We start from the raw sequence: 27,803 nt of genomic DNA, 5'->3' as shown, positions 1-27,803 counted from the left end.
ATATATTGCACTGATATACTGCTCATTGCACTGACCCTGCTCATTGCACTGATATAAGTGCTCATTGCACTGATATAAGTTACTACCCTGCTCATGTTCATTATCCGCTTCGTCCTAACAAGGTCATATCACAGCCCCGTTCAGCTTAAAGAGCATAATTAGGAAATTAATACATTTCTTCTTCCTCATTTTTCCCCAACCAGAAGCAGCTTTTGTGGGGCCCCCACACAGTCAAGGATGATTAAGGGAGCCCCCTGCAGCCACAGTTATTGCAGGGACCTAAAGCTGGCTGTGTGGTTACTTTTAGTGGAAAAAATGTCCAACACTAGGGTTTAACTAAGCCAGAAGCACTATGTCAGTGGTAAAATATTTAATGGAATTCTGATGCCTGTGACTTGACAAAACACTGTTACTACAACTAGAAATATTTTAGAATTTTAAGGGAAATATAAATAATAGTTATTACCCATGTGGTTTATTAAGTATACAATATTCTGTGCTAGTTTTTGTTGGCTTGACAGACATGTTACAAAATATCAGGATAAGATAACTTGCTGTGGTTGGGGGCTCCCAGGGAACAGGGGCCCATAGTAATCATAGGGTTTGCTGATGCCTAAAGCCGGCTATGAATATTAGTAAACAGAGTTTTTTGTTTCTTTCATTTCATGTTTTATTCAGTGATGACTGTGAATCCTGGTCATCTACAACAATTTTATGACATGACTTCTACCTACAGAGCACATCTGAGTCAGGCAAACAATAGTGGAAACCATATTTCTCTTTCTTTCATGTTTTACTGTATTCTTGTTGTTGTTGTTGTGTCTTTCGGCTTATCCCGGTTAGGGGTCCCCACAGTGGAACTCTGGCCCGCTAATGGTTGGTAGTGGATTTTTACGTGCCGAGTTACCAGCCCTGACGCACAACCTTCAACTAAGGCACGCCCATTCACGTATGCCTCCACACAGAAGACGCTCTAGCTGAGAATCGAATGGGACATCTTGCTGTGAGGCGACAACGCTACCGCAGCACCACTACCGCAGGTTTCTGATGTTTGAATATTAGCCTAGTGTATTGATTTTCTGACCTGCTAGTAATTCCATAGAAAGCAGGTGTGTGACAGAAGGTTGGAGCACTAGTAAACACACTCTTCTGTTCCTTTATCAGCGTCTAGTTTGGTATGTGCTGATTTCTAAATACTACTAGACAAATGCACTATTTTTTATGAACAGGCTGCTTGTACATCTGTAGAAGCATGAGTGATGCAAAATTTAAAAATTAGTATACAGTGATGTCCCTTTTCCCTGGCACAGCGTTCTTTGTTTTAAATGTGAGCCAGGAGCTGGGAGCATAGTTCCCCAATCCAATGTAAGTCAGGGAGGAACACAAATCCAAAGATTAGCTTATCCTGGGAGCTGAAACAAAACTGGAACTATGGATTTACAGGATATTTAGAAGTAAAATGACACTGTGGGTGGGAATGAAAGTGACGTGTCGAAGTGGACATGACTTCTGTCAGCTTAACTCAGACCCTAATTTTAAACACTGGGATTGTCCCTTTAAGACATCAGAACTGTTCAGCATTGCTCAAATGTGGTCCATTATTAATGAGTAAGTACTGCCCTGGGGTATAATGGTTCCTATTCATGTGTTTTTGTATGCTGATTCTGAGAAACGTTTCATGAAATTAAAGGTACAGTGTCTATCTTGGTGGGAGATGCCCTATTACTGAAAAAAGCGAAGTTTATGGTTTTAATTTAGTGGAGATTAAGTAGATGGTGAATACAAAAAGCTTAACTTAGGTTGTTTGCATATTGTAAGTAATGTCTGATGTAGACAGTTTGACATTTTACTTATGCATACAAAGGAGTATGGTGCAACAGCACTGTAAGTATGGTGATTTTGAAATACTCATGTATATAACAGGTACATTTTACCTCTATTTCATGATTGTGTGTCTGTCTGTGTATATACATGTGATGAGTATGAGCATGTGTGCACACATGTGATGTGTGTGTGTGTGTGTGTGTGTGTGTGTGTGTGTGTGTGTGTGTGTGTGTGTGTGTGTGTGTGTGTGTGTGTGTGTGTGTGTGTGTGCTAAGTTTCAGTAATTATGACTATAAACCTATATCATGCAGGTCATGTAGTAACCTGTAGAAATTCAAAAACCGAGCTATGAAAATGAATGTTACAAATAACAAACAATGCAACCCATGGAAGAATGAGCAGGAAAAGGAATGAAATGGGTGTCACAGATGATCTAAAGACATTTAAAAGCATTTGTGTAAGTAAAATGGGAGTGGGATCAACAATATCTATGGCTATGGCTATGGCTAGCAAGAAAGAAAGAAAGAAAGAAAGAAAGAAAGAAAGAAGTGTACTTGGTCCTCTGAAAGGATACCTTTGTTATGTAATCATAACTGGATGTTCAGAAAGTAAAACACTAGCAGGTAAGCTAAGAGTAGTAACTGTGGAAATTTCAGTTCAGTGTCTCTGTTTACATTTTTGATCCATTATGTTGATAACATCCTTGCCCTGTCTTAAAGAAAGAATGTCAGTTATTTGAGTATCACATGAATTTTGTGTTAGTGATCATTACAACCCTCTCCCAGTTGCTATGAGGAAGATGAGTAGCTGTTTTATTACTCATCACATTTTGTGTCAGTTTTATACTTAATAACATATCTGTCATGTTCTGTGCTGTATTACAGGACACCAGGACTGGTGTAAATTAGCTTGCTGCATTTATTTTCCACCCCAAATGCACACATGCCTAAACCACAGCAACTTGCATATCTTGTCTAGTTCTCAGCCAATTCAACAATTGCTAGCAGCTTCAATACTACCTTTTGCATTCTAGGTAAAGAAAGACGAGAATGACTTTCTGTTTCAGGTAGCATGTTTTACAATTTGCACATTAAAACATTTGCATGCAGGTACCTTTCATTCTGAAAACATGCAGTATCAAAAACAACTGACGTTACTTTACACGGAAAACGGTTAGTCTCCTATAGTCTGTAAGCATGCTTTCCTCTTAGCAGTCATTTTATTGCTTACCTGTTGTAGAACATTCACAGGTCTTGGTACATCATAGAAACCTTATCTCACACCCTTAGAAAGTAGCTCTCACAGGTTGCGAATGTGTTGGGTTTGTCATTTGTGACAAGTCATTATTGCTTAATGTATCACTCTCAGGTGACGTGTTTGTTTTGGGTAATACATCAGTTTTGGGTAACGTGTCTCCTTTAGATAGACTATTTGGGAATTAGACTGAGGACAATGACTCAGACTTTCACTTCTTCAACTTGTTCAGAGCATAGCTTTTGCTCATCCAGTTGTGATAACTGTTTACTCAGTTGGGACATCTCAGGAATGACCTAGACTTGGCCTTGATATCTTTTGACTACACCTCCATCATTACTTCATATTATATACAATCTCAATTCTGCAGATGGGGCAACATTCACTTGTTATGCCTCCCAGCTCTTTTCCCCATCTATGTTTAATCAGACAGTCTGACCTAAACTTAGTACAGGCAAGGAATGAACTGAATAGCTTTTGTTGTAGAAATATTTATATGCAAATGTAATCCTTTTGTCATTTTGTTGAATAGTATCTTGGGGACAGTTGTGGACAACAACTCTGGCTCAAGTATAGGGATTGTAGTTAATGTATGCATACTCAGCATTACTTGTGCTCATGTCTTTCTAGTTGCACTATGAAACCTTATGCTTTTGTGTCTAAACTTTTAATTTTAGGTTTCTGTTGCACATTTACCTGATCAGTGATTTTGTCTGGACTGCCATTGTCACTGGAATGATTTGTGGCTGAAGAGCTTCTGGTTCATTTCTTAGTGAGTCATATTGCAAGTTGTTCTCAGAGACAGTGACCACAACCAACAACCCTTCCCCCCTTTTCTTGCTTATTTTATAATAATAAACAATGACCTACTTGACCATCTGCCAAACTGAACCTGAAGCCATGCCTCTAGAGTAATATCACTGCATCATCATGATGTCAGGAGGAACAGATTCATGAGTGGAAGTCAACTTCAGTAAGCACCATCAGGGCTTATTAAAGTATGCTGAGCTGATTAAATGTGTCCTATATTAAATCATCAATAACATGTTAGCATTGAGATTCAAAACTTCTTACATAAACCACTGAAATTTCAAATAAAAAATCATGCAAGAGAAAAGGTATAAAATATAACCCTTGAAGGACTATAGAAGATGCCTAATTTCCAGGAAAGGATTGATGATTTTGTATCACCTTTTCTGTTGCAGACAAGTTCCACCCATTCTGAACTGCAATAGCATCAGCTAGTATACCCTTTTTGTTTAGTTTAAACAGTTTGAGAAGGTTGCTTGGCAGAGGACCACATGCCTTTGCTCCCACAGTATATCTGGATGGTGTTCCTAGATTTGATGCACACCTTTTGGCACATCAGTACTTGGGGATTAGTGAATTCTTTCTTCAGTATTGTAGGGGTGGGCATCACTTCTCATACACAGTGCTGCCATTTGGGCTTTCTTCATTGTCTGAAGTCTTTGCCTAGGTGTTTGGCATGGTGGCTGAATCCTTGCAGGAGAAACATCTCCATCTGTACATTTTCCTGGATATCTGACTCTTGTTACTCTCGCACTTCTGCTTTCACACAAAGGATCTGGATGTTGCAGTGGAGTGTGAGATTTCACATTCACCATATAGCTGGTTCCTCTTATGGGGAAGACCAAAGTGGTCATGGCGAACTGGGTGTAGATGCAGTTCAGGATCTACACTCACACTCTTCTCTATCTCTAAGGTTAAATGGCTGCTACAAACTTCATAGTTCTGCTTTCACACAAAGGATGCGGATATTGCAGTGGAGTGTGAGATTTCACATTCACCATGTTCTCGCGAGCGGTTATTGGATAGCAGATCCTTGGTTCCAGACATTGAAGTAGTAGAGAACCCAACAATCTCCTGGTGGAGTCTCCTTTTTTGCAGCTAAACATCTCACAGATTCTGATGAACAATATTTTACTGGCAATGCAAGCTGGAGAGTTAAATTAACCCCCCCCCCAATTGTACAAGAAGTGTGGTTCCTAGCCTAGAGGGGGTGGTCTATATAAACTAGTTGGAACCAAAATCAGTCTTATTGCCCCCCAAGGTCTTAGAGGCAAATCTGCTTGCAAGATGCAATTTTGGGTAATAAAACAGTAATATAGGCACAAACAGTAGTCGAAAAGCTCAAAAGATCGAAAAATGCAAAATTAAATGTTTAAAAAATACTTATAATCAAGAAAGTTGCTTTTTCTGCTCTCTGCTGGCTTAGGAACTCTGCAGGGGACCACGAGGAGCTATGCCAAGTTCTCTAATTCCTGAAAAAGCCCGCCAAAGCGCGCTTTATAGCAGGGGGCTGGAAAAAACAGGAAATGACCCAAAATGGCCAATGAATTACTAGTTGCTGTCTCTAACCACTCCTTTGAGGACAAACAAGCAGCTCAGTACTCCCCACTCCCACTGGTGAGTAAAGAAACTACCTCTGGCCACACAGAAAATGGAGGAACACAGGAACCAAATACAAAGCCCAGGTATCAGCAAAATCTGATCACTGGAACAACTAGCTAGGAAAGTTTAGGAAAGGAGAAGTATTTTTTTTTTTGTTTTTTTTTAGTTTTTTTGCAAACAGACAGAAAAAATACAGTAAATGCTTTGGTATTCGACTAAATTGCTATCAAAGGCTGGTACACTTGAGTGTATTAGCCTGTTTGTTACTTTTAAGCAAAACTTTAGCTAACAAGTGCAATCAACAATTTAAGCACAGAAAAACAGGAAAATCAGGTAATAAAACATTAATATAGGCACAAACAGTAGTCGAAAAGCTCAAAAGATCGAAAAATGCAAAATAAAATGTTTAAAAAATACTTATAATCAAGAAAGTTGCTTTTTCTGCTCTCTGCTGGCTTAGGAACTCTGCAGGAGACCACGAGGAGCTATGCCAAGTTAAGTACGTAAACCCCGAACGGTCAAAACCGTGAATTTCAAAATGTCGATTTGTTTTGGTTGGCCCGTCTGCGGTACAGCTCTGTAAGGTAAGTGTGCGATAGATAGTACTTTAGTGTTAGGATCTGGGTTAAGGTAAGTGCATAGATAGGTACTGTATGTAAGAGTTAGTGTAGTGTTAGGTGTAGGGTTTTTTTAAGTGTATGTATGTGTATTATTTATTTTGTTTAGGTGTATGTCTGTAGAGGATATGTGCGATAGTTATGGACCTTAGGGTTAGGGAGGGGTTAAAGAGAGTGCATAGATAGTTGTGTTTGTGGGGTTTAGTTTAGTGTTGGAGGTAGGATTTTGGTGCTTTAGTTTAGGTTAGAAGTAAGGTTTGGTTAGTGTATGTATGTGATTTATTTATTTTGTTTGGGTAGGTAGTATGTAGCGGGTGGTGGGGTTGGCTATGGCAGTTCGATATTTTTTTTCGCAGTTTAGTGCGTTCGGGATTTTCATGGTTCACGGTATGGGGGTCGATGTTTTGGTATTCACGCATAGGGTTTTTTTCTTTGCTAATATAGACCCGATAGAAACATGTACAGATTGTTTTCCTGTTGTCCATTCTTTACAGAAGCAGGTTAACTTTCTTACTGACAATGTGAAATGCATACATCCTGTTTTTTTTACATTCTTGCCAAGTCTGTAAGAGATCAGCTTTCTTGGAGATAGTGTGAAATGCACACATTCTTATTTGTTTACATTTTTGCTGCGTCTGTAAGGAAACATGTCCATTAAGCAGATTCCTTATTTTTCAAGCCACAGTCATTTAGTATGGATGCTAATCACATATTGCTAAACTCTATTTTTACATTTAAGCAAGCTTTATTTTATACCTTATTTATGTTGGATATTTGTAACAGAATTACTTTCAACCTTTTATTCACTGTTAAATACACTCTAACACACAACATTGTCAAAACCTAAACCTCTTAGGATGGCTAGAACTCCCCAGGCTAATTCAATATAATCAACTTACTATAGCATTCAAGGTTATTAACCATCCCAAAAAAAGACCCAGAGAGTCTCCAGACTCTGGAATAGACTGCCCATACATGTCAAGCAGAGTGCCCCTTTGGTCTTCTTAAAAAGGAACATTGACGATTGGATGGGAGATAGTAAATTCACCCCAGGGATCACATCAGTCACCCTGCTAGACAGGGGTCCAGGAAAGTAAATATTTTGGGAAGAAATAGCCAGGGAATTGTTATGGCTAGGCTTGTATAGGCCCTAGACCAATAGCCTAGTACCAACCTATGAACCCATGAACCTATGAAAAATGCCCTCCCTTAAAAACATTATCCATCCCTACAAAAATGCTAGGCCACTTTGTTCCACTACAAAACTTTTGGTTCAATCTGTTAAAGCTAACAACCTATCTGGAGAATCTTTGTTTGCAAATTCAGCAGGCAAAACCTGGAATTCGCTCCCATCTGACCTTACTTTGAACCCCTCCCTTAATCAGTTCAAAACAATCTAACCCTATATTTTAAAACTCAGTGGTTATGTCCTTGCTCTAATCCTGACTAAAGCCTCATCTACTTCCATATTCCTGCAATTTTTTATTCACAGCAACTAATCTCTTACATTAAAAGGTTTGCAAAGAGAAACTGTAACATCCTTGCAGATACTCTCTATATAGCTGAAACTATAGATTTGATAAGAGAAACAGTTACATATATGTATATATTTCTGAATATAAACTGTATACTTCATAGTCTTGAAGTCTTGCAATGTGAGAATGTAACTTGCATGTTAATATAATATGTTTGTGCATATACTGTAACTTGCTTGTCTTTATCTGTTTATAAGTTTGAAGCTTTTCTCCCCAGGCATCCACTGAAAATGGACATGTATCCAGTCGGACTATCCCGGTCAACAAATGTAAGATAAAATAAATAAATAAAATAATTATAGCTGAATTGTTGCCTTGTGTAATGGTTGTAAGTGACAATGGTTCTACAGCCCACTTTTATTATTTCCCCTTACAAGAGTTTGGTCTTGTTCCCCTTTGATTGTTTATGTAATGCATGATGGAGTGGTTGTCTGAGAAGATAAAATTGCATCTTGCAAGCAGATTTGCCTCTAAGACCTTGGGGGGCAATAAGACTGCTTTTGGTTCCAACTAGTTTAAATAGACAACCCCCTCTAGGCTAGGAACCACACTTCTTGTACAATTGAGGGGGGTTAATTTAACTCTCCAGCTTGCATTGCCAGTAAAATATTGTTCATCAGAACCTGTGAGATGTTTAGCTGCAAAAAAGGAGACTCCACCAGGAGATTGTTGGGTTCTTTACTACTTCAATGTCTGGAACCAAGGATCTGCTATCCAATAACCGCTCGCGAGAACATGGTGAATGTGAAATCTCACACTCCACTGCAATATCCGCATCCTTTGTGTGAAAGCAGAACTATGAAGTTTGTAGCAGCCATTTAACCTTAGAGATAGAGCAGAGTGTGAGTGTAGATCCTGAACTGCATCTACACCCAGTTCACCATGACCACTTTGGTCTTCCCCATAAGAGGAACCAGCTATATGGTGAATGTGAAATCTCACACTCCACTGCAACATCCAGATCCTTTGTGTGAAAGCAGAAGTGCGAGAGTAACAAGAGTCAGATATCCAGGAAAATGTACAGATGGAGATGTTTCTCCTGCACGGATTCAGCCACCATGCCAAACACCTAGGCAAAGACTTCAGGCAATGAAGAAAGCCCAAATGGCAGCACTGTGTATGAGAAGTGATGCCCACCCCTACAATACTGAAGAAAGAATTCACTAATCCCCAAGTACTGATGTGCCAAAAGGTGTGCATCAAATATAGGAACACCATCCAGATATACTGTGGGAGCAAAGGCATGTGGTCCTCTGCCAAGCAACCTTCTCAAACTGTTTAAACTAAACAAAAAGGGTATACTAGCTGATGCTATTGCAGTTCAGAATGGGTGGAACTTGTCTGCAACAGAAAAGGTGATACAAAAATCATCAATCCTTTCCTGGAAATTAGGCATCTTCTATAGTCCTTCAAGGGTTATATTTTATACCTTTTCTCTTGCATGATTTTTTATTGAAATTTCAGTGGTTTATGTAAGAAGTTTTGAATCTCAATGCTAACATGTTATTGATGATTTAATATAGGACACATTTAATCAGCTCAGCATACTTTAATAAGCCCTGATGGTGCTTACTGAAGTTGACTTCCACTCATGAATCTGTTCCTCCTGACATCATGATGATGCAGTTATATTACTCTAGAGGCATGGCTTCAGGATCAGTTTGGCAGATGGCCAAGTAGGTCATTGTTTATTATTATAAAATGAGCAAGAAAAGGGGGGAAGGGTTGTTGGTTGTGGTCACTGTCTCTGAGAACAACTTGCAATATGACTCACCGAGAAATGAACCAGAAGCTCTTCAGCCACAAATCATTCCAGTGACAATGGCAGTCCAGACAAAATCACTGATCAGGTAAATGTGCAACAGAAACCTAAAATTAAAAGTTTAGACACAAAAGCATAAAGTTTCATAGTGCAACTAGAAAGACATGAGCACAAGTAATGCTGAGTATGCATACATGAACTACAATCCCTATACTTGAGCCAGAGTTGTTGTCTACAACTGTCCCCAAGATACTATTCAACAAAATGACAAAAGGATTACATTTGCATATAAATATTTCTACAACAAAAGCTATTCAGTTCATTCCTTGCCTGAACTAAGTTTAGGTCAGACTGTCTGATTAAACATAGATGGGGAAAAGAGCTGGGAGGCATAACAAGTGAATGTTGCCCCATCTGCAGAATTGAGATTGTATATAATATGAAGTAATGATGGAGGTGTAGTCAAAAGATATCAAGGCCAAGTCTAGGTCATTCCTGAGATGTCCCAACTGAGTAAATAGTTATCACAACTGGATGAGCAAAAGCTATGCTCTGAACAAATTAAATTGTTGATTGCACTTGTTGGCTAAAGTTTTGCTTAAAAGTAACAAACAGGCTAATACACTCAAGTGTACCAGCCTTTGATAGCAATTTAGTCGAATACCAAAGCATTTACTGTATTTTTTCTGTCTGTTTGCAAAAAAACTAAAAAAAAAAAAAAAAATACTTCTTTCCTAAACTTTCCTAGCTAGTTGTTCCAGTGATCAGATTTTGCTGATCCCTGGGCTTTGTATTTGGTTCCTGTGTTCCTCCATTTTCTGTGTGGCCAGAGGTAGTTTCTTTACTCACCAGTGGGAGTGGGGAGTACTGAGCTGCTTGTTTGTCCTCAAAGGAGTGGTTAGAGACAGCAACTAGTAATTCGTTGGCCATTTTGGGTCATTAGCGTTAGCGCGCTTTAGCGTGATTTAGTGCGGAGTTGCCACTGTTGCACACAAGAGCAGCAGCGGTTTAACAAGGTTAAACTATTCGGGCTACCTAAATTCCACTCTTCAAATTTTCCCTTAAATCTACCTTCCTCGAACTGTACTGCCGATCTAAACAGCGTATCCTATAACTAAAAACTTCATCTCTACTTGATTCCCAAGTAGACTATTCTCTATCTGTAAAGCCTAGCACTTGCTCCTACAGTACTTGCACCTTGATAAAGCACTATTATTATAGATAGTACCCCACCAGCCTAGAACCCACATCCCCCGGAGTCTTTTGTAAGTTTTTATCTATTACTTCTAGCATGTCGAGGGATCAGTTGCTAGTGTCCTCTCCTGCTCAACTGGTGAACCTGGGAATATTGAGGCAATGTTACAATTGCCTCATGTACACAGACAATCCTCTCCTTCTCCCACAAAACACAAATACATGTGAGAGATGCAACTATACGGCCAAACTGGAGGCTGAGCTCTCTCAACATAGGACTGGCAAGACCAGACAGGAGGAGAAGGTAACCACACACACTACATACCCAGTCACACATAGTACCATCACAACTTCAAATCATACACATAATCACACAAAGACATACTCGGAGGCTCTGACCAAAAATCTACCAAAACAGCAGAGGCCTCCAAAGCAGACACCCAAACAACTACCACCTCAGGACCCAACACATGCATCACATAGACCACACAGTCAGAGTGTCAAACAGTCACAGCCCTTAAGGCCAAACACAATGTCAGACACACTCGTCATTGGTGACTCCATAGTCAGGCACACTGACGTCCCGCTCACCAGACTGAGTAAGGAGAAGGTCACAGTAAGCTGCCTGTCGGGCGCTAGAATCCGCCACATAACGCAAGCACTCAGGTCTCTCAACAGCAAGTACAAGTACGACTCAGTCTTTGTCCATGCTGGTGTCAACGACCTGAGACATACCTCCTTGGACTACATGAAAAGAGACATTGAGGAGCTCTCTGATTATGTAGCCCAGGCAGGTATGACCCTGACCTTGAGCAGTATCCTACCTTCACCTAGAATGATGCCACAATACAGTGATAAGATGATCAGCTTTAATAATTGGCTTAAATTTTGGTGTCATTCAAAGGGGATCCAATGTCTGTCTGCCTGGGATGACATGCTGGACAAGCCACGCTGCTTTGCAAGGGACGGCTTGCACCTGTCACCCCTGGGCTTCCGGATATTGGCAAAGGCTCTTGCCTCCCCCATAGTGCCTTTTTTAGGCAAGGCTCAAATTCTAAACATACCACCCTAGAACACAAAAAAGGAAAAAAACTAAGGGTAATGCTGCTCAATGCCAGAAGTCTCAATCTCAAGATGCACGCACTCGAGGCCCTTCTCAGTATGGAGAACATCGATGTCTGTGCTGTGACAGAAACCTGGTTCAAGGCTCCTGAGAGCACCCCAGCACTATCAGGTTTCACCTCATATCATGCTCCGCCCCAAAATCCGGACAACACCAAGAAAGGAGTGGGGGTGTCCATATTCATAAAGGACACACATCTCAAGGTTGGTGGCAACGCACAATGCATCGGAGACCATCCAGGTGCAATTAACCATAGGCAAGACTGCTCTGCAATTTGTAGCATGTTACAGGCCACCCTCTCAAACTCAGGAACCTCACATGGCCTTCCTGAAAACACTGGAGGGGATAAATGTATCTCCAAATACCATCATACTAGGTGATTTCAACTACCCTAATATAGACTGGGAACACTACTCAAGCCCAAACACTCTAGCCCAAAGGTTCCTGGAGTTCATAAACTCAAATGCCATGGAACAACTAGTCACCATCCCCACAAGAGGAGAAAACATACTTGATCTCATCATCACGTAACATGGGATCACAATGTTCAACACCGAAGTATATCCCTCACTGGTGAGATCAGATCATAAACTAATCTCGCTGGAGGTCCTCATCCCGCCCCCACCTGAAATAAAAAGACCACAGTGAAAAACTTCTCAAAAGCCGACTTCACACTTATAAAAACTAGTGTGGTCTCCTTTAAGGCCCCTGAGCCAGTGGTAAGCATTACTCAAACCGCTGAATCACTTACAAATGCCTTCTACCAGCACCTACAGGACTGCATGGATCAGGCAATCCCAAACAAAACTAAGACTCTTTGTACCAAAGGCAAGCCTGCAGTCTGGTGGACCCCAGCCATAAACAAGCTCTACAACAAAAGAAGGAAGCTACTACAAGATAGAGCAAAATCCTTGAAAGGTAAGACACCTTTGATCATTATAAGTAAAAAACTAAGAGCTCTCATAAAATCATCCAAGGCAAATTTTGAGAGAAAAATCGCCAAGGACTCAAAAGACAATCATAAGGCCTTCTTTAGCTATGTTAGAAACCTAGGAGAAAACTCCCAGATAGGCTCAGAATTAGTTCAAAATGATGTGAAGATTACTGAACCTACACACATTGCCAACATACTGGCTGACAGGTTCAGTGCAAACTTCTCCCCCCCCCAAAAGGAGAGATATCTATACCAGAGGATTGTAGCCCCCCAAACATCTCAAACCCACAGGTGAGAACTGCTCTCCAAGGGAAAAACACAGCATCCATGGGACCGGATGGTGTCCCCGGCTGTGTGCTCCACGAACTCAATGAGGAATTAAACCCGCAGTTAGGACAGCTGTTTAATCTTAGCCTCACCTCAGGATACGTATCCAAGGAGTGGCGCACGGTGACTGTGGTCCCACTTCATAAGGGCAGTGCCTCCACCGACCCTGGAAATTACCGTCCCATTAGCTTGACAAGCCTTATCTGCAAAGCCATGGAGAGGATCATAATGGAACTCATAACTAAAGACATAGGGAACTTGCAGACTTTGGATCCATCCCAGTTTGGCTTTGTCAAAGGCAGATCATGCCTCTTAAACTTAGTTGACTTTTTCGAAACAGTCACCAAGGCCATTGATGAGGGCAAGGCAGTCCATACAGCCTACCTCGACCTGGCAAAGGCCTTCGACACAATACCCCACTCAGGTATCATCGAAAAACTCATCAGCTTAAATGTAAACCCATACATCACAAGATGGGTTGCAAACTGGCTAAGTGACAGAACCCACAGGGTCAGAATTGCTGGCGCCATGTCAGACTCAAAGCCTGTCACAAGTGGTGTCCCACAGGGCTCAGTCCTGGGAACACTCTTGTTCGGCATCTACTTTTCTGAAGTACAAGCAAACACAGGAGGGTTATGGCTGACAAAGTTTGCAGATGACTGCAAACTGGGCCATAGTCGAAAAACACATCTGACACAGATATCCTTCAGAAGGGCCTCACAGAAATGGATAACTGGTGCCAGAGCCATGGCCTAAAGTTAAACGCCAAGAAATGCATAGTCATACCCTTCGGGAAAAACAAGGTTACCCCTAGCTACCATATAGGTGGCAATCCACTGAGCACAGAAGAAGTCATCAGGGATCTGGGGACCCAGGTTGACAGTAACCTTCGTTTGACACTCATGTTGCCAAAGTAGTTAGGAAAACCTTCTACATTGCCCACCTGATCATGAAGGGATTCACATCTAGATCTAGGGAGGTCATCGTCCCCCTGTACTCATCACTCATTAGACCTATGATTGACTACAATGCCCCATTCGGAATGTATCTGACCCGACACCTGCAGCAGCTGGAAAGGCCCCAAATGTTCCTCACCAAAAGGATAAAGGGTCTCAAAAATATGTCTTATGCTGCCAGACTGAAAGAACTCCAGCTCTATTCAGTCGCATACCGCTTGCTCAGAGGTGACCTGTGCCTGACATATAAGGCCATGTCAAACCCAGATTTGATGAATATGCTTCACCTCAAAAAATCTAGATCCCTCAGAACCACAAGGGCGGGAGACTTAAACCTTGACACAGTTATTAGTAGAACGTGCTGGAGGGACAGAGTCATTACCCAGAGACTCTCTATGCTGTGGAACAAAATCCCGGTACATGTGAGGCAGAGCACTTCACTGGCCTTGTACAAGAGGAATCTTGACCAATGGATGGGAGATCGCAGATATACCCCAGGGATTACTTCAGTGTCACTGCTTGACAGAGGCACAGCAAAATAATAGGCATAGTTTTCTTCAAACTAAAGGGGTGGCGAAAGCCACATAACTATGGGCTAGGCTTATAAATGCCCTTGGGCAGATAGCCTAGTATGAACCTATGAACCTATGAACCTATGAATATGGTTCAATGTCTTCGTATTTGCCTAAAGGGATTTTCAATCCCATAATAGGAACCTGTTTCTATCATATGACACTGTTAAGCAAGAAAGTTTGAAAGATCAAGTCAGCATTTGTATGTGTTTTTCCACAAGGTGTTTCCTTAAAAAACAATATCAGCATTACAGGATAAAAACATATTTTTCTGCAAACACCAGCAAACAGATGTTCTCATCCAGCTAGAGAAAAAAATATATTAAAATATTATATTTATACAGCTAATGGACTAATATGTAAACAGAATTTTTTCAGTGTATACTTCACTGTCAATTAAAGTTTATGGGCAGTTCAGAAATATAACCACAATGTTATGGTTAAAATGACATTGAAACTGTATATTTTCAGCAGTGTGTAAATACTTGCAGTAGCACATATTTTTTGTCTCTTATAGATATTAGTTTATCTCTAATCTTTTGGTACAAAATGATTAAGAAAAGTAAAGAGTTAATTCAACAGTTGCAAAGAGTTAATGGAACAGTTCTCCAAGTTATAAATGAAATTCTGTGATTGCAAAAGAATAAATTAATCAAGTTAACAATAAAACTAAAGCAGACACAGTTCATAACTGATAACATATTTTCACAGAATGGTCTGCAAAAGAAAAAGTTGTTAGATACATTCTACTTGATATCATTGTATTAACTATGTAAAATTGTATTTTGACTTCTTGTATCAAAAAAGACTAAAGGTTTTGTTTCTTATAAAGTGTTTTGAGTACGTTTTAAAATAAAAAGAGGAAATTGTTAGAGTGTATTTAACAGTGAATAAAAGGTTGAAAGTAAGTCTGTTACAAATGTGCAACATAAATAAGGTATAAAATAAAGCTTGCTTAAATGCAGAAATAGAGTTTAGTAATATATGATTGGCATCCATACTAAAATGACTGTGGCTTGGAAAATAAGGAATCTGCTTAATGGACATGTTTCCTTACAGACTCAGAAAAAATGTAAAAAAAATAAGAATGTGTACATTTCACACTGTCGCAAAGAAAGCTGACATATTACAGACTTGGCAGGAATGTAAAAAAACAGAATGTGTGGATTTCATATTGTCATTAAGAAAGTTAACCTGCTTCTGTAAAGAATGGACAACAGGAAAACAATCTGTACATGTTTCTATCATGTGACACTGTTAAGTAAGGAAGTTTGAATGATCAAGTCAGCATTTGTATGTGTTTTTCTACAAGGAGTTTCCTCAAAAAACAATATCAGCAATACAGGATAAAAACATATTTTTTCTGCAAACACCAGCAAACAAGTGTTCTCATACAAAGTTCAAAATAGAATACCAAGAGAAAAACAGGATTTGAACTGCATGACTAAAACTGTATATAAGAACTATAAATCAAATTATGTTAGAGATAAAGGTATTTGTGTATGAACGCACTTGTTCAGAGGTAATATTATATCTCTCACATCATCCATGCTGTTTGAGAAGTAAAGTAGAACAGTAGCTGAAGTTGTAACAGTAGTTTGTGTAATTTGTTATAAAAAGCCATTTATTGGTTACTGCTCAGAGTTTTGGTGCTGCATTAATGTACACACTGCAAGTTTCTGTGGGCAACAAATTGTGATAACTAAGCTTTGATTTCAGCAGAATCCAGCCAGCAAGACCTAGTATCTTAAGAAAACTTCAGATCCATCACAGTAACAACACCCTGATTAGCATCTTATAATTAATTCTTCAGTGTGTCCTGTAGGGAGTTCCTGTGGTGGCAAACCTGTTAATTTGATTGTAGCAGCTAGAGAGTTTGCTGAGATCAGTTTTGTTCAAGTTAGTGAATATTGGCGAGGCATAGAGTAGAGTTGAAAGCAGATGGGTACAGGCAATGGCAGTCCTAGCTAGAGGGGTGAAAAAAAGTTTATTTTTGTATAGGGAGTCAAGTTTTTTTATTAACGGTTTTAATAGTTTGGTTTACGTACATATCATATTTGAGGTTGTTGTCTACTATAACACCCAGGAGTTTAATATACATATCTGATGAGATTATGGTCCCATTGTTAGATGTTATAGTAAACGAAGGTTGAGAGGATTTGCGAGTAGTGGAGAAGAGCAATACTTTGTTTTATTAGGGTTTAATATCAGCTGTTGATTAGAGATCCAGTTCTTCACTGTATTAAAGGTTTTCTGGGTTAAGCTAAGGAGATCTGTAGGGATAGAGGCTGAACAAATCAGGGTGGAGTCATTGGCATATTGTATACAGGTTGCGTCTGGGATTACAGTGTGGAGGTCTTTGATAAAGAGGGAGAAAAGAAGGAGACCTAATATGAAGCCTTGAGTGACACCAAGGGCAACAGGGAGAAGGGTGGAGAGTTTGTCCTGCCAAAGGACAGCCTGCTGTCTTCCACTAAGATAAAATTGAAAACATTGTATGGCATGGTTGTTTAGGGATATTTTATTTAGCGTAAGTAAGAGTAGCTGGTGGTTAACCATGTCAAAGGCCTTAGAAAGATCAAGAAACAGGGCAGAAGATAGTTTGTTGTTACGGTTGGAATTTATGACATTAGAAAAGGAGAGGAGGGATGAGGTGGCACTGTGCTGTGGTCTGAATCCATGCTGGGAGTTGGCCAGAAGATTATGTTGAATATGGTAGTGTAAGAGTTGTTTATGGATACACTTTTTCATAATTTTAGCTAGAGGGGAAAGGATAGTATTGGTCTATAGTCTGACAATTCAATGGAGCTACCTCCTTTGTGGAGTGGTATGACATAGGTATGAATGAATAAACAGGACTGCGTCTATTTCAAAATAAACACAACCAGTTTAAATATACAAGTACTATCAGTGGTTGATCCAGTCAAAGGTAGTACAGTTTTCTGATACAGACTACTGGGCAGCAAAATGAAGAGTCTCAGTAAACAAGTTGCAAGAAAATGTAAGAATAAACAGTTTACATTTACAGACCACAACTACATTTTAAACTACGTTAAATTTTTTTTATTTTATAATAAATAAAAAATAAATAAAAATAAACAGTTTACATTTGCAGACCACAACTACATTTTAAACTACATGTTAAAAATGTTCACTGCTAGTAATATTGCTCATGTGTAAAAGAGTGCAAATATAAGGTCACCTTAATTGTATGAAGTCCATATACACACCTCAGTATAGAGCAAAAGAACCAAAACGAGTGTGGCAGTAAAGGAGGAAGAAGATGGGTAATGTAAAGGTTACTGCAGAGGTATAGCTAGGGAGAATGTTCCAGATTACTTTGTGGTTAGTGACATTTAACAGACCATGGACTAAGGTATCCATCCTGAACTAGATACATGAAACTAATGAAGGGAAAAGTTGATTACACTGGTAATTCACTCCAAGATCTGTAGGTTTGGCAACAAGAGTTGAAGCAACTAGTTGGATTTTTGAGTAAAGTCATATCACAAATTATAGATCAGCAGGAAAAAAACAGCACAAACCTATTCTTTACGGACCTCCTTGAAATCCTCAAATGGAATTACAGAGAGAATATGACAGGTAAGTGGATTAATATGAAGCTCCCTCAAAAGAACAAGGACACAAAACAGATCATTGTTTCTACTCCAGGCCCTGTACCTGGATATACAGACTTGATCACTCAGCCTTAGACATGAGTTGATGACATTAAGTCATGTGCCCCAAGCTATGCAACCCTATATCTTAACTGTCATCCTATATTACCTCATGGATTATAATTAAATATTATCATTTTTTGTTTGGTAACATAACTGAATAGTAAAGTCTGATCTACTCCACATCATTGTTTACAACCTACCTGCATTTCAATTATCTGTTTCAGTTTTCTTATTGAGTTAGATTAGGAAGTAGTAAAAAACATTTCTTAAGGTGATGAAAAGTAATAAAGATAATATGAGCACTGGTAGCACTAGAACTTATATCAAACTTGATATAATTGCATAAATGTGGACAATATAATGTTGCATACCTAAGGAAGAGAAAGACTTGTACTGTCACTTTCTTGTAAGATCATCTTAATAGATTACTAACTTTTGTATAACATGTATTTTTTAATAACACACACTTAAAAAATAATCAACAGTGTGAACTACATGACTTGCACAGGACATACATTTAGTAATGAGAGGCCAAAACATAGACTGCTGGGAGAAATTGCAAATTATATCTGCATGCTCTTCTTTACTAAAACTTGGTAGTTCCTGGTAGTTTATTCTGCAGTGTGAGTACTCTGTGCTAGACAATGCACTTCTCCTGAGATTCGCCGACATGATAAATACTACATAAGGTTAGTACCCAAAATAATATTGAAAATGCCTACATACATACATACCTACATACATTTCACAGAAAACAACATAATAAGACAGCAGCAGATTTATGTTATTAGACATTAAATAGTCAAATGATGTTCAGCACATTGGATATAAAGCAATACGTTATTGTCAACACTGACAGCGTAATTCAGAAGTAGAGGAAATCTGCACTAGAGCTCTCATCTGAAGTGGTATAAGAGGAGAACAAGTAAGGTTTCCAAATCAGCCACTGTGCTGCCATAGCAACCTACAAACCAATGATGGCAGGGCTGCAGACATAATTCCCACTGTACAAGATACCCTCTAGCATACAAGCATGCAGTTACATACATACATACATGTAAGTCTAAAAACACAGCAACATGTGGAGTATGCACATTGTTAAAGGGGCACAGGCCAACAGAGATCTGCTGACTAACATATTGAGCCAAAGCATAATGAGATGCCACATACTGCCCATGTACTCTGGCTAGTTCTTCTGGCACACGGCAGCCATACAACTGCATTACTGAACATGCATGGGCTGAACTAATATGGCATAGGTCACTAAGACATTGCAACCTATTATAATGTCATACTCTGGAATTTAAAAAAATGATATGCAAACTGTAAGTGGTACACAGCAGTGGGAAATAAAGCTACAGCAAGGCAGGGGAATATGAAGAGGTATCCCAGTCCTGCAACCTACAGTGATCACTGAGGTACAGACTGTAGTGATCACATTTTCTGTAGCTGTCAGCTACAGCACTAGGCATGGTGTATTCATACAGGGAAAGCATCTTTTACCCTCAACAACCATACTGTATACAACAAGAAAGACTGACATATATTTATACCACCAACATGTATGTCGCAGTGTGCTGCCCTGTATGACTATCATAGTCCACAGAGCTGTCCTGCATGTAGTACATATATATCTGCAGTGCTATCTCTACATGTGCCTGTGTCTCTATGGGCTGCACACTGTGCCATTGAACTTAATAGTATATTGAGCTGCCACTCAGTACAACATACAGCTCTCTTAATGGCTCACTGGAGGTGCACTGACAGATGAAGCACTCACCTTAGGAATCATACGTGTATCAGTTTTGAGGCTAAGATATTGCATTTGTTGCATCTCGTGTGTAGCACAGGACATCCAAGACACTGGATGCCCATCTGTTGTGAAGGCTGGATAACCATATCTTTATCATATAAGAAAAGGACACTGCTCAAAAGACTGTAATTATCTTGCAGCATTAATGTTTAAGGTTCTGACTTTCCATTTTTCTTTGCTAACAGAAAGTTATGTAGTAAACAACAGAAAGAGAGAAAATAAGTAGTAGTAATATATAAAATATATGACAAGTAATAATATATATAGTGTATGACTAGTAGTAATATATAAAGTATATGACTGGTAGGAATATCTATACATAGTGTATGACTAGTAGTAATATATAAAGTATATGATTGGTAGTAATATCTATATATAGTGTATGACTAGTAGTAATATATAAAGTATGAGACTGGTAGTAATAAAGTGTATGACTGATTGGGACTGGGACTGAGTGGGATACTGTCTGGTGGAGTCTCAGTTGTACTTCACATCGTAGATAAAGTGGTAACATTCTGTGAAAACATGGCTGACTGTATTGTCAAATTTATGCTTATACTTCTGACATGCCTGAGAATTATGACAGTGATCTTTCTCTTGTAATTACTGGCTTGGCTGGGAGTTGAGAAAGTGATCATACTTACATTACTTACATTTGTGATATCCAGCATAGCTGTGGGGGGGGGGGGGTTGTGAAAGGGATAGCAGTTATACTGATGATACATGGTGTAGCCGAGGTTGCTAAAGTGATAACACTTATGTTTATGATACGTGGCATAGCTAGGGGTTGTGTGAGTAATTTTGAAGGGTTTAATGCCCAGTTAACCCAAGTGCTCATGCATTATCCTTTACATTACATTTGTGTTTGTCCATCTGACAGAGTCCAATTTCATTTTTAGAAGAGAGACTCAGAGAGAGCAAGAGCTTTAGGAAAGGTTTAGCTGATTTATGGGCAGACAATATATGTGAATTGTTAAGTATGAGCAGCTTTGTGACCTTTATCAACATAGCAAAACATGAAATCTGTAGCCGTCTACCAAGTATTCACCATGAACATTTATCCCTTTCGTCTTTTCTATCAACCCCTTTTGCCAAAGTTTTTAGCAACCTTATTTTGTAACATATTTGGAATTTAACAACAGAACAACCAACTGCAACAAAGCTTTTACCCTGTAGATAGGTGTGAGAGGTACTCTAAATCTTGTATCATATGAAGATGTCATATATATATTGCATTTCTCCAGGTTCTCCTCAGTCTTCTCACTGTTTTTGGTGTTGCGCACCTCTCTTTTGTGCCAGAATTCAGCTTTACTATGTAGTGACTCAAACATGTTATTTTATATGCACATTTTAGTAAATACACTCTCCTTCTTCATAGATAGTCATTTTCATTATTTTCTTTGAGAGTAACAAAAGGCCAGTGGTGACAGTTAAATCATTAAATAAATGTTTGTGCAGCAAGCAAGTAGTCTATAAACAATGTTATTGCCATTGTCTACTTAGTCTGGGTCCTTACCACTGAGCGCACTCGTGTCAGCACTCTATCAAATTCAAGCTGTTACAATTAAACTGCAACGTTCTATTCACTAAAACTGCAAACCAGATACCAGATCACTAGAGAAAAAAAAATCTAACTAGAAAGTACATCTGGCTAATACAGAAAACATTAAGTAAATATGAAGATGTCTCCCCCTGTACATTCCAGATCCGCTCTTCTGCTGATAAGTACTTTTAAGGCTGGCAAGTTACTGTAAACCAGCATCCAAACAGGTTTTTGAAGTAATTTCTTAGGTACCTGATGAGCGTCTATGAAAACTGGTGCCTTTAAATTATAAACTTAGGCAGACCCCTTTACTGATATTGATGTTAGTCCAGTATTGAACATTTCAAGGATAGTACTAGAAGTCAAATGATTGTCTGAGCCAGGAAATTCTTTAGTGAAGGAACACAGGATAACCTGGTATTAATTGATTGATTTACTATTCCAAAAAGGTTAATTCTCCTGTTACAGTTCTTCCTCCCACTAAATATAAAAGAAATAGCAGAGGAGATTATTTTAGTTTCAGTGGGAAAATCCTTAGGACCAGCACTGTTCACATCAAATTTAGACTGCAATAGTCAGTACCTATGTGGGTACTGACAAAGGTCTCACACAACAAAAAGAGATCCAGGAGAGTCCTACATTTATCTTCTTGCCATGTTCTTTCATACCATGAGAACCCTTTTTCACAAACTTCTGCTCCACCAATGTTAATTTTAATAAAATTAATACCATAGCTGAAAATTAGGACTGACCAGTTAAAGATATTTCATCTCTTGAAAGAAGGCATTTGTAATTGTTAAAGGTTCAGGAATATGTAGAAAGGATTGTTTAAAACTTTCCAAAACTTATAGAAATAAAACCCTCTTCATCTTGACAAATGGCTACCTTCACATAGGTCAGCAACTTTTTAATACAAAAATGATCATTCACATTCATAGGTTCATAGGTAGGTACTTGGCAATTGGCCCTAGAGCCTATATAAGCCTAGCCAAAAAGATACTTTGGCTTTCGCCACCCAAGAAAATTATTATCCTGTGCCCCTGTCAAGCAGAGCCATAGAGGTGATCCCCGGGGTGAATTTCCTATTTCCCATCCAATCATCAAGATTTTTTGTGAAGAGTGCTAATGAGGAGCTTTGTTTGATATAGATAGGTAGTTTGTTCCAGAGTATGGGAAGTCTCTGGGACAGGAATCTATCCCTCCAGCATGTTCTGTTTAATGTGGTGACAAGGTTTGGGTCCCTAGAGCATGTAGCTCGGAGGGACTGGGATTTCTTTAAGTGGAGCATGTCCAACAGCTCTGGGTTTGACATAGCTTTGTATGTTAGGCAGAGATCATCTCTGAGTAGGTGATATGCAACGGAGTAAAGCTGGAGTTTTTTGAGATGGTCTGCGAAGGGCATCTGTTAGACACTGGTAATCCTCTTTGTGAGGTATTTCTGCACCTTTCCAGTTGTTGTAGATGTCTTGTGAAGTACATACCAAAAGGGGTGTTGTACTCTATAATGGGTCTAATGAGTGACGAGTAGAGGGGAACAACGACCTCTTTTTTCCTGGATGAGAAACCTTTTGTGATGAGGTGTGCCACGTAGAAGGACTTCATGACTACTGTGGCAATGTGATTATCGAAGGAGAGACTACTGTCCACCTGTGTCCCAAGGTCTCTTGTCACACTTTCAGTGTTAAGTAGACTACCATCTATGTGGTAGCTCATGGGTACAGAGTTTTTACCAAAGGGGATGACAATGCACTTTTTGGCATTGAGCTTGAGGCCACAGCTTTGACACCAGGCATCTGTCTCAGTGAGGCCCTTTTGTAGGATGTCCACATTGTTAGGAACTTTGATTATGGCTCCTAGTTTGCAGTCATCTGCAAACTTCATTAGCCAAAGACCTTCTGTGTTAGCCTGTACTTCAGAAAAGTAGATACCAAAAAGGAGAGGACCTAGGACTGAACCCTGTGGTACTCCACTTGTCACTGGTCTGAAGTCGGATTTGGAGTCTGCTACTTTCAGCATGTGGGTTCTGTCAGTGAGCCAGTTGGCAACGCATCTTGTGACATAGGGATTTATACCTAGTTTAGTGAGTTTATCTATAATTCCAGAGTGGGGGATGGTGTCAAAATCTTTGGTGAGATCTAGGTAGGCTGTGTGAACCACCTTACCCTCATCTACGGCTTTATTGACTGCTTCAAAGAAGTCTATCAGGTTTAGGAGACATGATCTGCCTTTTACAAACCTGAACTGGGTGGAGTCCAGAGTTTGGAGATTACCAATGTCTTTGTTTATAAGTTCCATGAGGTACGTTCCATGGCCTTGCAGACCAGGCTCATTAGGCTAATGGGGCTGTAGTTCCCAGGATCCGTGGTGGCTCCCCCTTTGTGGAGTGGGATAACCATCTCTGTGTGCCATTCAGTGAGCACAAAGCCTGAGGTGAGGGTCTATATTAGAACACCGAACATTCAAAATGTTGAGTGTTCTAATATCGAACCCTACCAATCGAAAATACCAAACATTGAACGTTCAAAACAGCAAATTTTTTCCTAGGAAAATAATTTGCTGTTCCAAAACACATACACACAACACCAGCACACCAAACCCTACCCCTAAGGTCCATCACTATCACATGCTCACCTTACCCGCGCCCTAACCCTAACTCACCTAACCCGCCCTAACCCTCATGTCCACACAATCGCACACATACCTAACCCGTGCCCTAACCCTAACTCACCTAACCCGCTCTAACCCTCATGTCCACACAATCGCACACATACCTAACCCACACTCAATTGCACACTTACCTGAACCCAACCCGTAACTTTCCAACAGAGCACTGAAAATACAGAAGCAACAGAAATGGACAACCAAATTCTTTCCCTAGGAAAGAATTTGGTTTTCTGCTTCTTCGATATAATTTTGTCTTTGTACTGTGGTATCATTCTATGTGATGCCAGAATGCTACTCCGGGCTAGGGTCATACCTGCCTGGGCTACAAAATCAGACAGCTCCTGCATGTCTCTTTTAATGTAGTTCAGGGAGGTCTGTCTCAGGTCATTCACAGCAACATGGACAATGACAGAGTCATATTTGTACTTGTTGTGGAGTGACCTGAGTGCATGCGTTATGTGGTGGATCCTGGCAGCTGACAGTAACTTTCTCCTTGTTTAGCCTGGTGAGTGGAACATCAGTGTGCCTGACTATAGTCACCTATGGCTAGAGTGTTGGGTATGTTATGCCTTACGGGCTGTGGTTGAGTGACACACTAAGTTTGTGGGCTATGTCATTTGGGTTGTGCTGGGGGGTGGAGGTTTATTGTGTCTCTGCTTTGGAGGTCTCTGTTGCTTGAGCAGATTTTTATTGACAGCCTCCGCAAATGTAGGTGTGTGTTTTGGTGGTGTAGGTTTTGAGGGACTATGTGATGAGTGTGGTGTGGTGCAAGTGTTTACCTTCACCTCTTGACTGTCTAGTCCAGTCTTGGGTGACAAGAGCTTTGTTTCCAGTTTGGCTATATAAGTGCATCTCTCACAGGTTGCAGTGTTGGGTGGTAGGAGGAAAGGGTTGTCTGTGTACATGAGGCAATTGCTACATTGCCCCAGGATGCCCAGATTCATCAGGTAGACAGGAAAAAACACCGGAAGCTAACCCTTAGACATGCCTGGATAGGTGCTTATTTATTAAGTACTAAAAACTGTTTTCCTCTAGACAAGTAAGGAAAGTTGAGCACTGTAGTAATTTGTAGATTATTTAGTGCTTACAACGAGTTCTGAACAAGTGCTGAGCTCAAAGAAACAGATTTGAGTGCTAAAACTAAAAAAACTGGCTAGTTCTAAGGGAAAATTTGAAGAGCAGACTTTATTGCACCGGGAATAGTTTAACCCTAGCTAAGCGGTGCCGCATAAAGTGTATTTTTTTTTAATATAGCAGTAGCAAATGAGCAAAGTGATGTAAACAAATTAACCAATAAAAAGCTAAAAATTGAGCCCTGTTCCAGCAGTCTTCGATCAGACAAGTTCTAACTGCACACTCCTGTCACTAGGGTGCAGGGGAACCTTCTCCAAAAAAAGATGGTCTGGATTAGTGTTCAAATTATACAAACAAAGCTAGATTCAGCAGGTCTAAATTTAGTCTATGCTACAGCAAACAAGGTGTACCAATTTAAGAAAGAAACAGTTCAAATAAGCAGGCACAATAAGCCTTTAACCAGAAACTCCCGGCTCAGAAGGGCAGACTCTACCCTCTCCTCCCACAAGAGAGCAGACCACACCTTCTTAATGTAAAATAACTGGCCCAAAGCTCAAGTGCTTAAACCAAAACGAATACACTTTTGGAATAACAGACACTAAGCCTTCAATCAGCAACTCCCAACATAGAAGGATGTAAGCTACCTGTCCTGCCACAACAGTGCAGACCACAAACCTTCTTAATGTAAAACAACTGGTCTGAAGCCCAAGTGCTTCAACCAAAGGCTTAGGATAACAGGTGCAGTTTAATCAGGCTACTAACAAGCAGTAATAAATGCAGCAGAATAAATGCAGTTAAGTACTTAACTGCAGAATAAATGCAGTTAAGTACTTTTAAGAACAAGCAGCAAAAGCAAAATAAAGTAGGAAGAAACACAAATACAGTAAAAGCAGGTGAATAAAATGCAATTTTTTAATATAATAATAGAAAACGAGCAAGCTGATTTAAACAAATTGCCCAATTAACCAATAAAAAAGCTCAAGACTGAGCCCTGTTCCAGCAGTCTTCAATCAGACAAGTTTTAAAGGCACACTCCTGCCACTAGGGTGCAGGAAAACCTTCTCCAAAAAAGATGGCCTGGATTACTGCTCAAGTTATACAAACAAAGCTAGATTCAGCAAGCCTGAATTTAGTCTATGCTACAGAAAACAAGGCGCACCAATTTCAGAAAGAAACAGTTCAGATAAGCAGGCACAATAAGCCTTTAACCAGAAATTCCCAGCTCAGAAGGGCAGAATCTAGCCCCCCCCCCCCCAAGAGTGCAGACCACAAACCTTCTTAACGAAAAATAACTGGTCTGAAGCCCAAGTGCTTAAACCAAAAGGCTTAGAATAACAGTTACAATTTAATCAGGCTACTACCAAGCAGTAATAAATGGAGCAGAATAAATACAATTGAGTACTTTTAAGAAGATGCAAAACCAAAATAAAGTGCAATTTTGTTTTTCTTAGTAAAGTGCAAGGAGAGTGGAAGAAGGAGCAGAAAAACTCAAGGTTAAGAACCTAAGTGGGTTGGCCTTCTCACATGTTCTGTCTGTATTAAGTAGAGTGGACACCAGACTGGGAGGGGTGTCCCACATCAAATTTACAGTAGGGGCGGGCAACTGCAAAGCCACCAACTATAACAACACTACAAGAATAGGGTGGGCTGGAGGGGAGAAAAAAACAGTTTCAGGACAGATGAGAAATGTAAAACAATGCCAGAAAATAAATAAAATAATTAAGTCAGGCAAACAATAATTCAGTCAGGCAAAATTAAGACAATGCAGAACTCTGAAAGGTTAAAATGCCAATAAATATACTTATCAATCAGTAATATATTTCCAGATTGTTTGAGAATCACACTGCAGCCAGAACACCAGGAGTTTCCAACAGTGTATGCAGGAATTTACAAACAGAAACTATTTTTAAATCAGAAAGCCTTGAAGCAATCACATAACACAAAAACTGTTAGACCAGTTTTATAAACTTCACTACAGGAATACGGGGGAAGCAGTTTCAGGACAGATGAGAAACATAAAACAATGCCAGAAAAATATATAAAATAATTCAGTCAGGCAAACAATAATTCAGTCAGGCAAAATTAAGACAATGCAGAACTCTGAAAGGTTAAAATGCCAAGACTTCAGATTGAAGTTTAGCCAACAATTATAATAATTCCTGATAATTCTATCCATTCTGACAAACCAATTATACCTTAAGGGATGCTGTTTTTCGCATGGAAAAGGGAGGTATGTGGGACAGATATGCTAAAATGTTAAGAGTTTAGCAATGAGAACTGATAACTACTTAGCCCATAATATGTAGTTTTACAATAACATTTCTGTCACAGATTCATACTAACACTGTAACAGATTCCAAAGGCAAAGACAAAGTTTTAGCACTAGTTAGGGTTGCTGAAATTTTGGATTTACAAGTCTTGAAATTGTTACACAGTTATGAAGATGCTATCTACATGGTAGCTATGACTAATATCGTTGCTAGGGAATATGCCTGGTTATGATCAGGCAGTCTATTAGA

This window comes from Protopterus annectens, chromosome 7.part0 (assembly GCF_019279795.1).
Source record: "Protopterus annectens isolate FY-2018-M chromosome 7.part0, PAN1.0, whole genome shotgun sequence".
Taxonomy (NCBI): domain Eukaryota; kingdom Metazoa; phylum Chordata; order Ceratodontiformes; family Protopteridae; genus Protopterus; species Protopterus annectens.
This window is presented reverse-complemented; position numbering follows the sequence as displayed.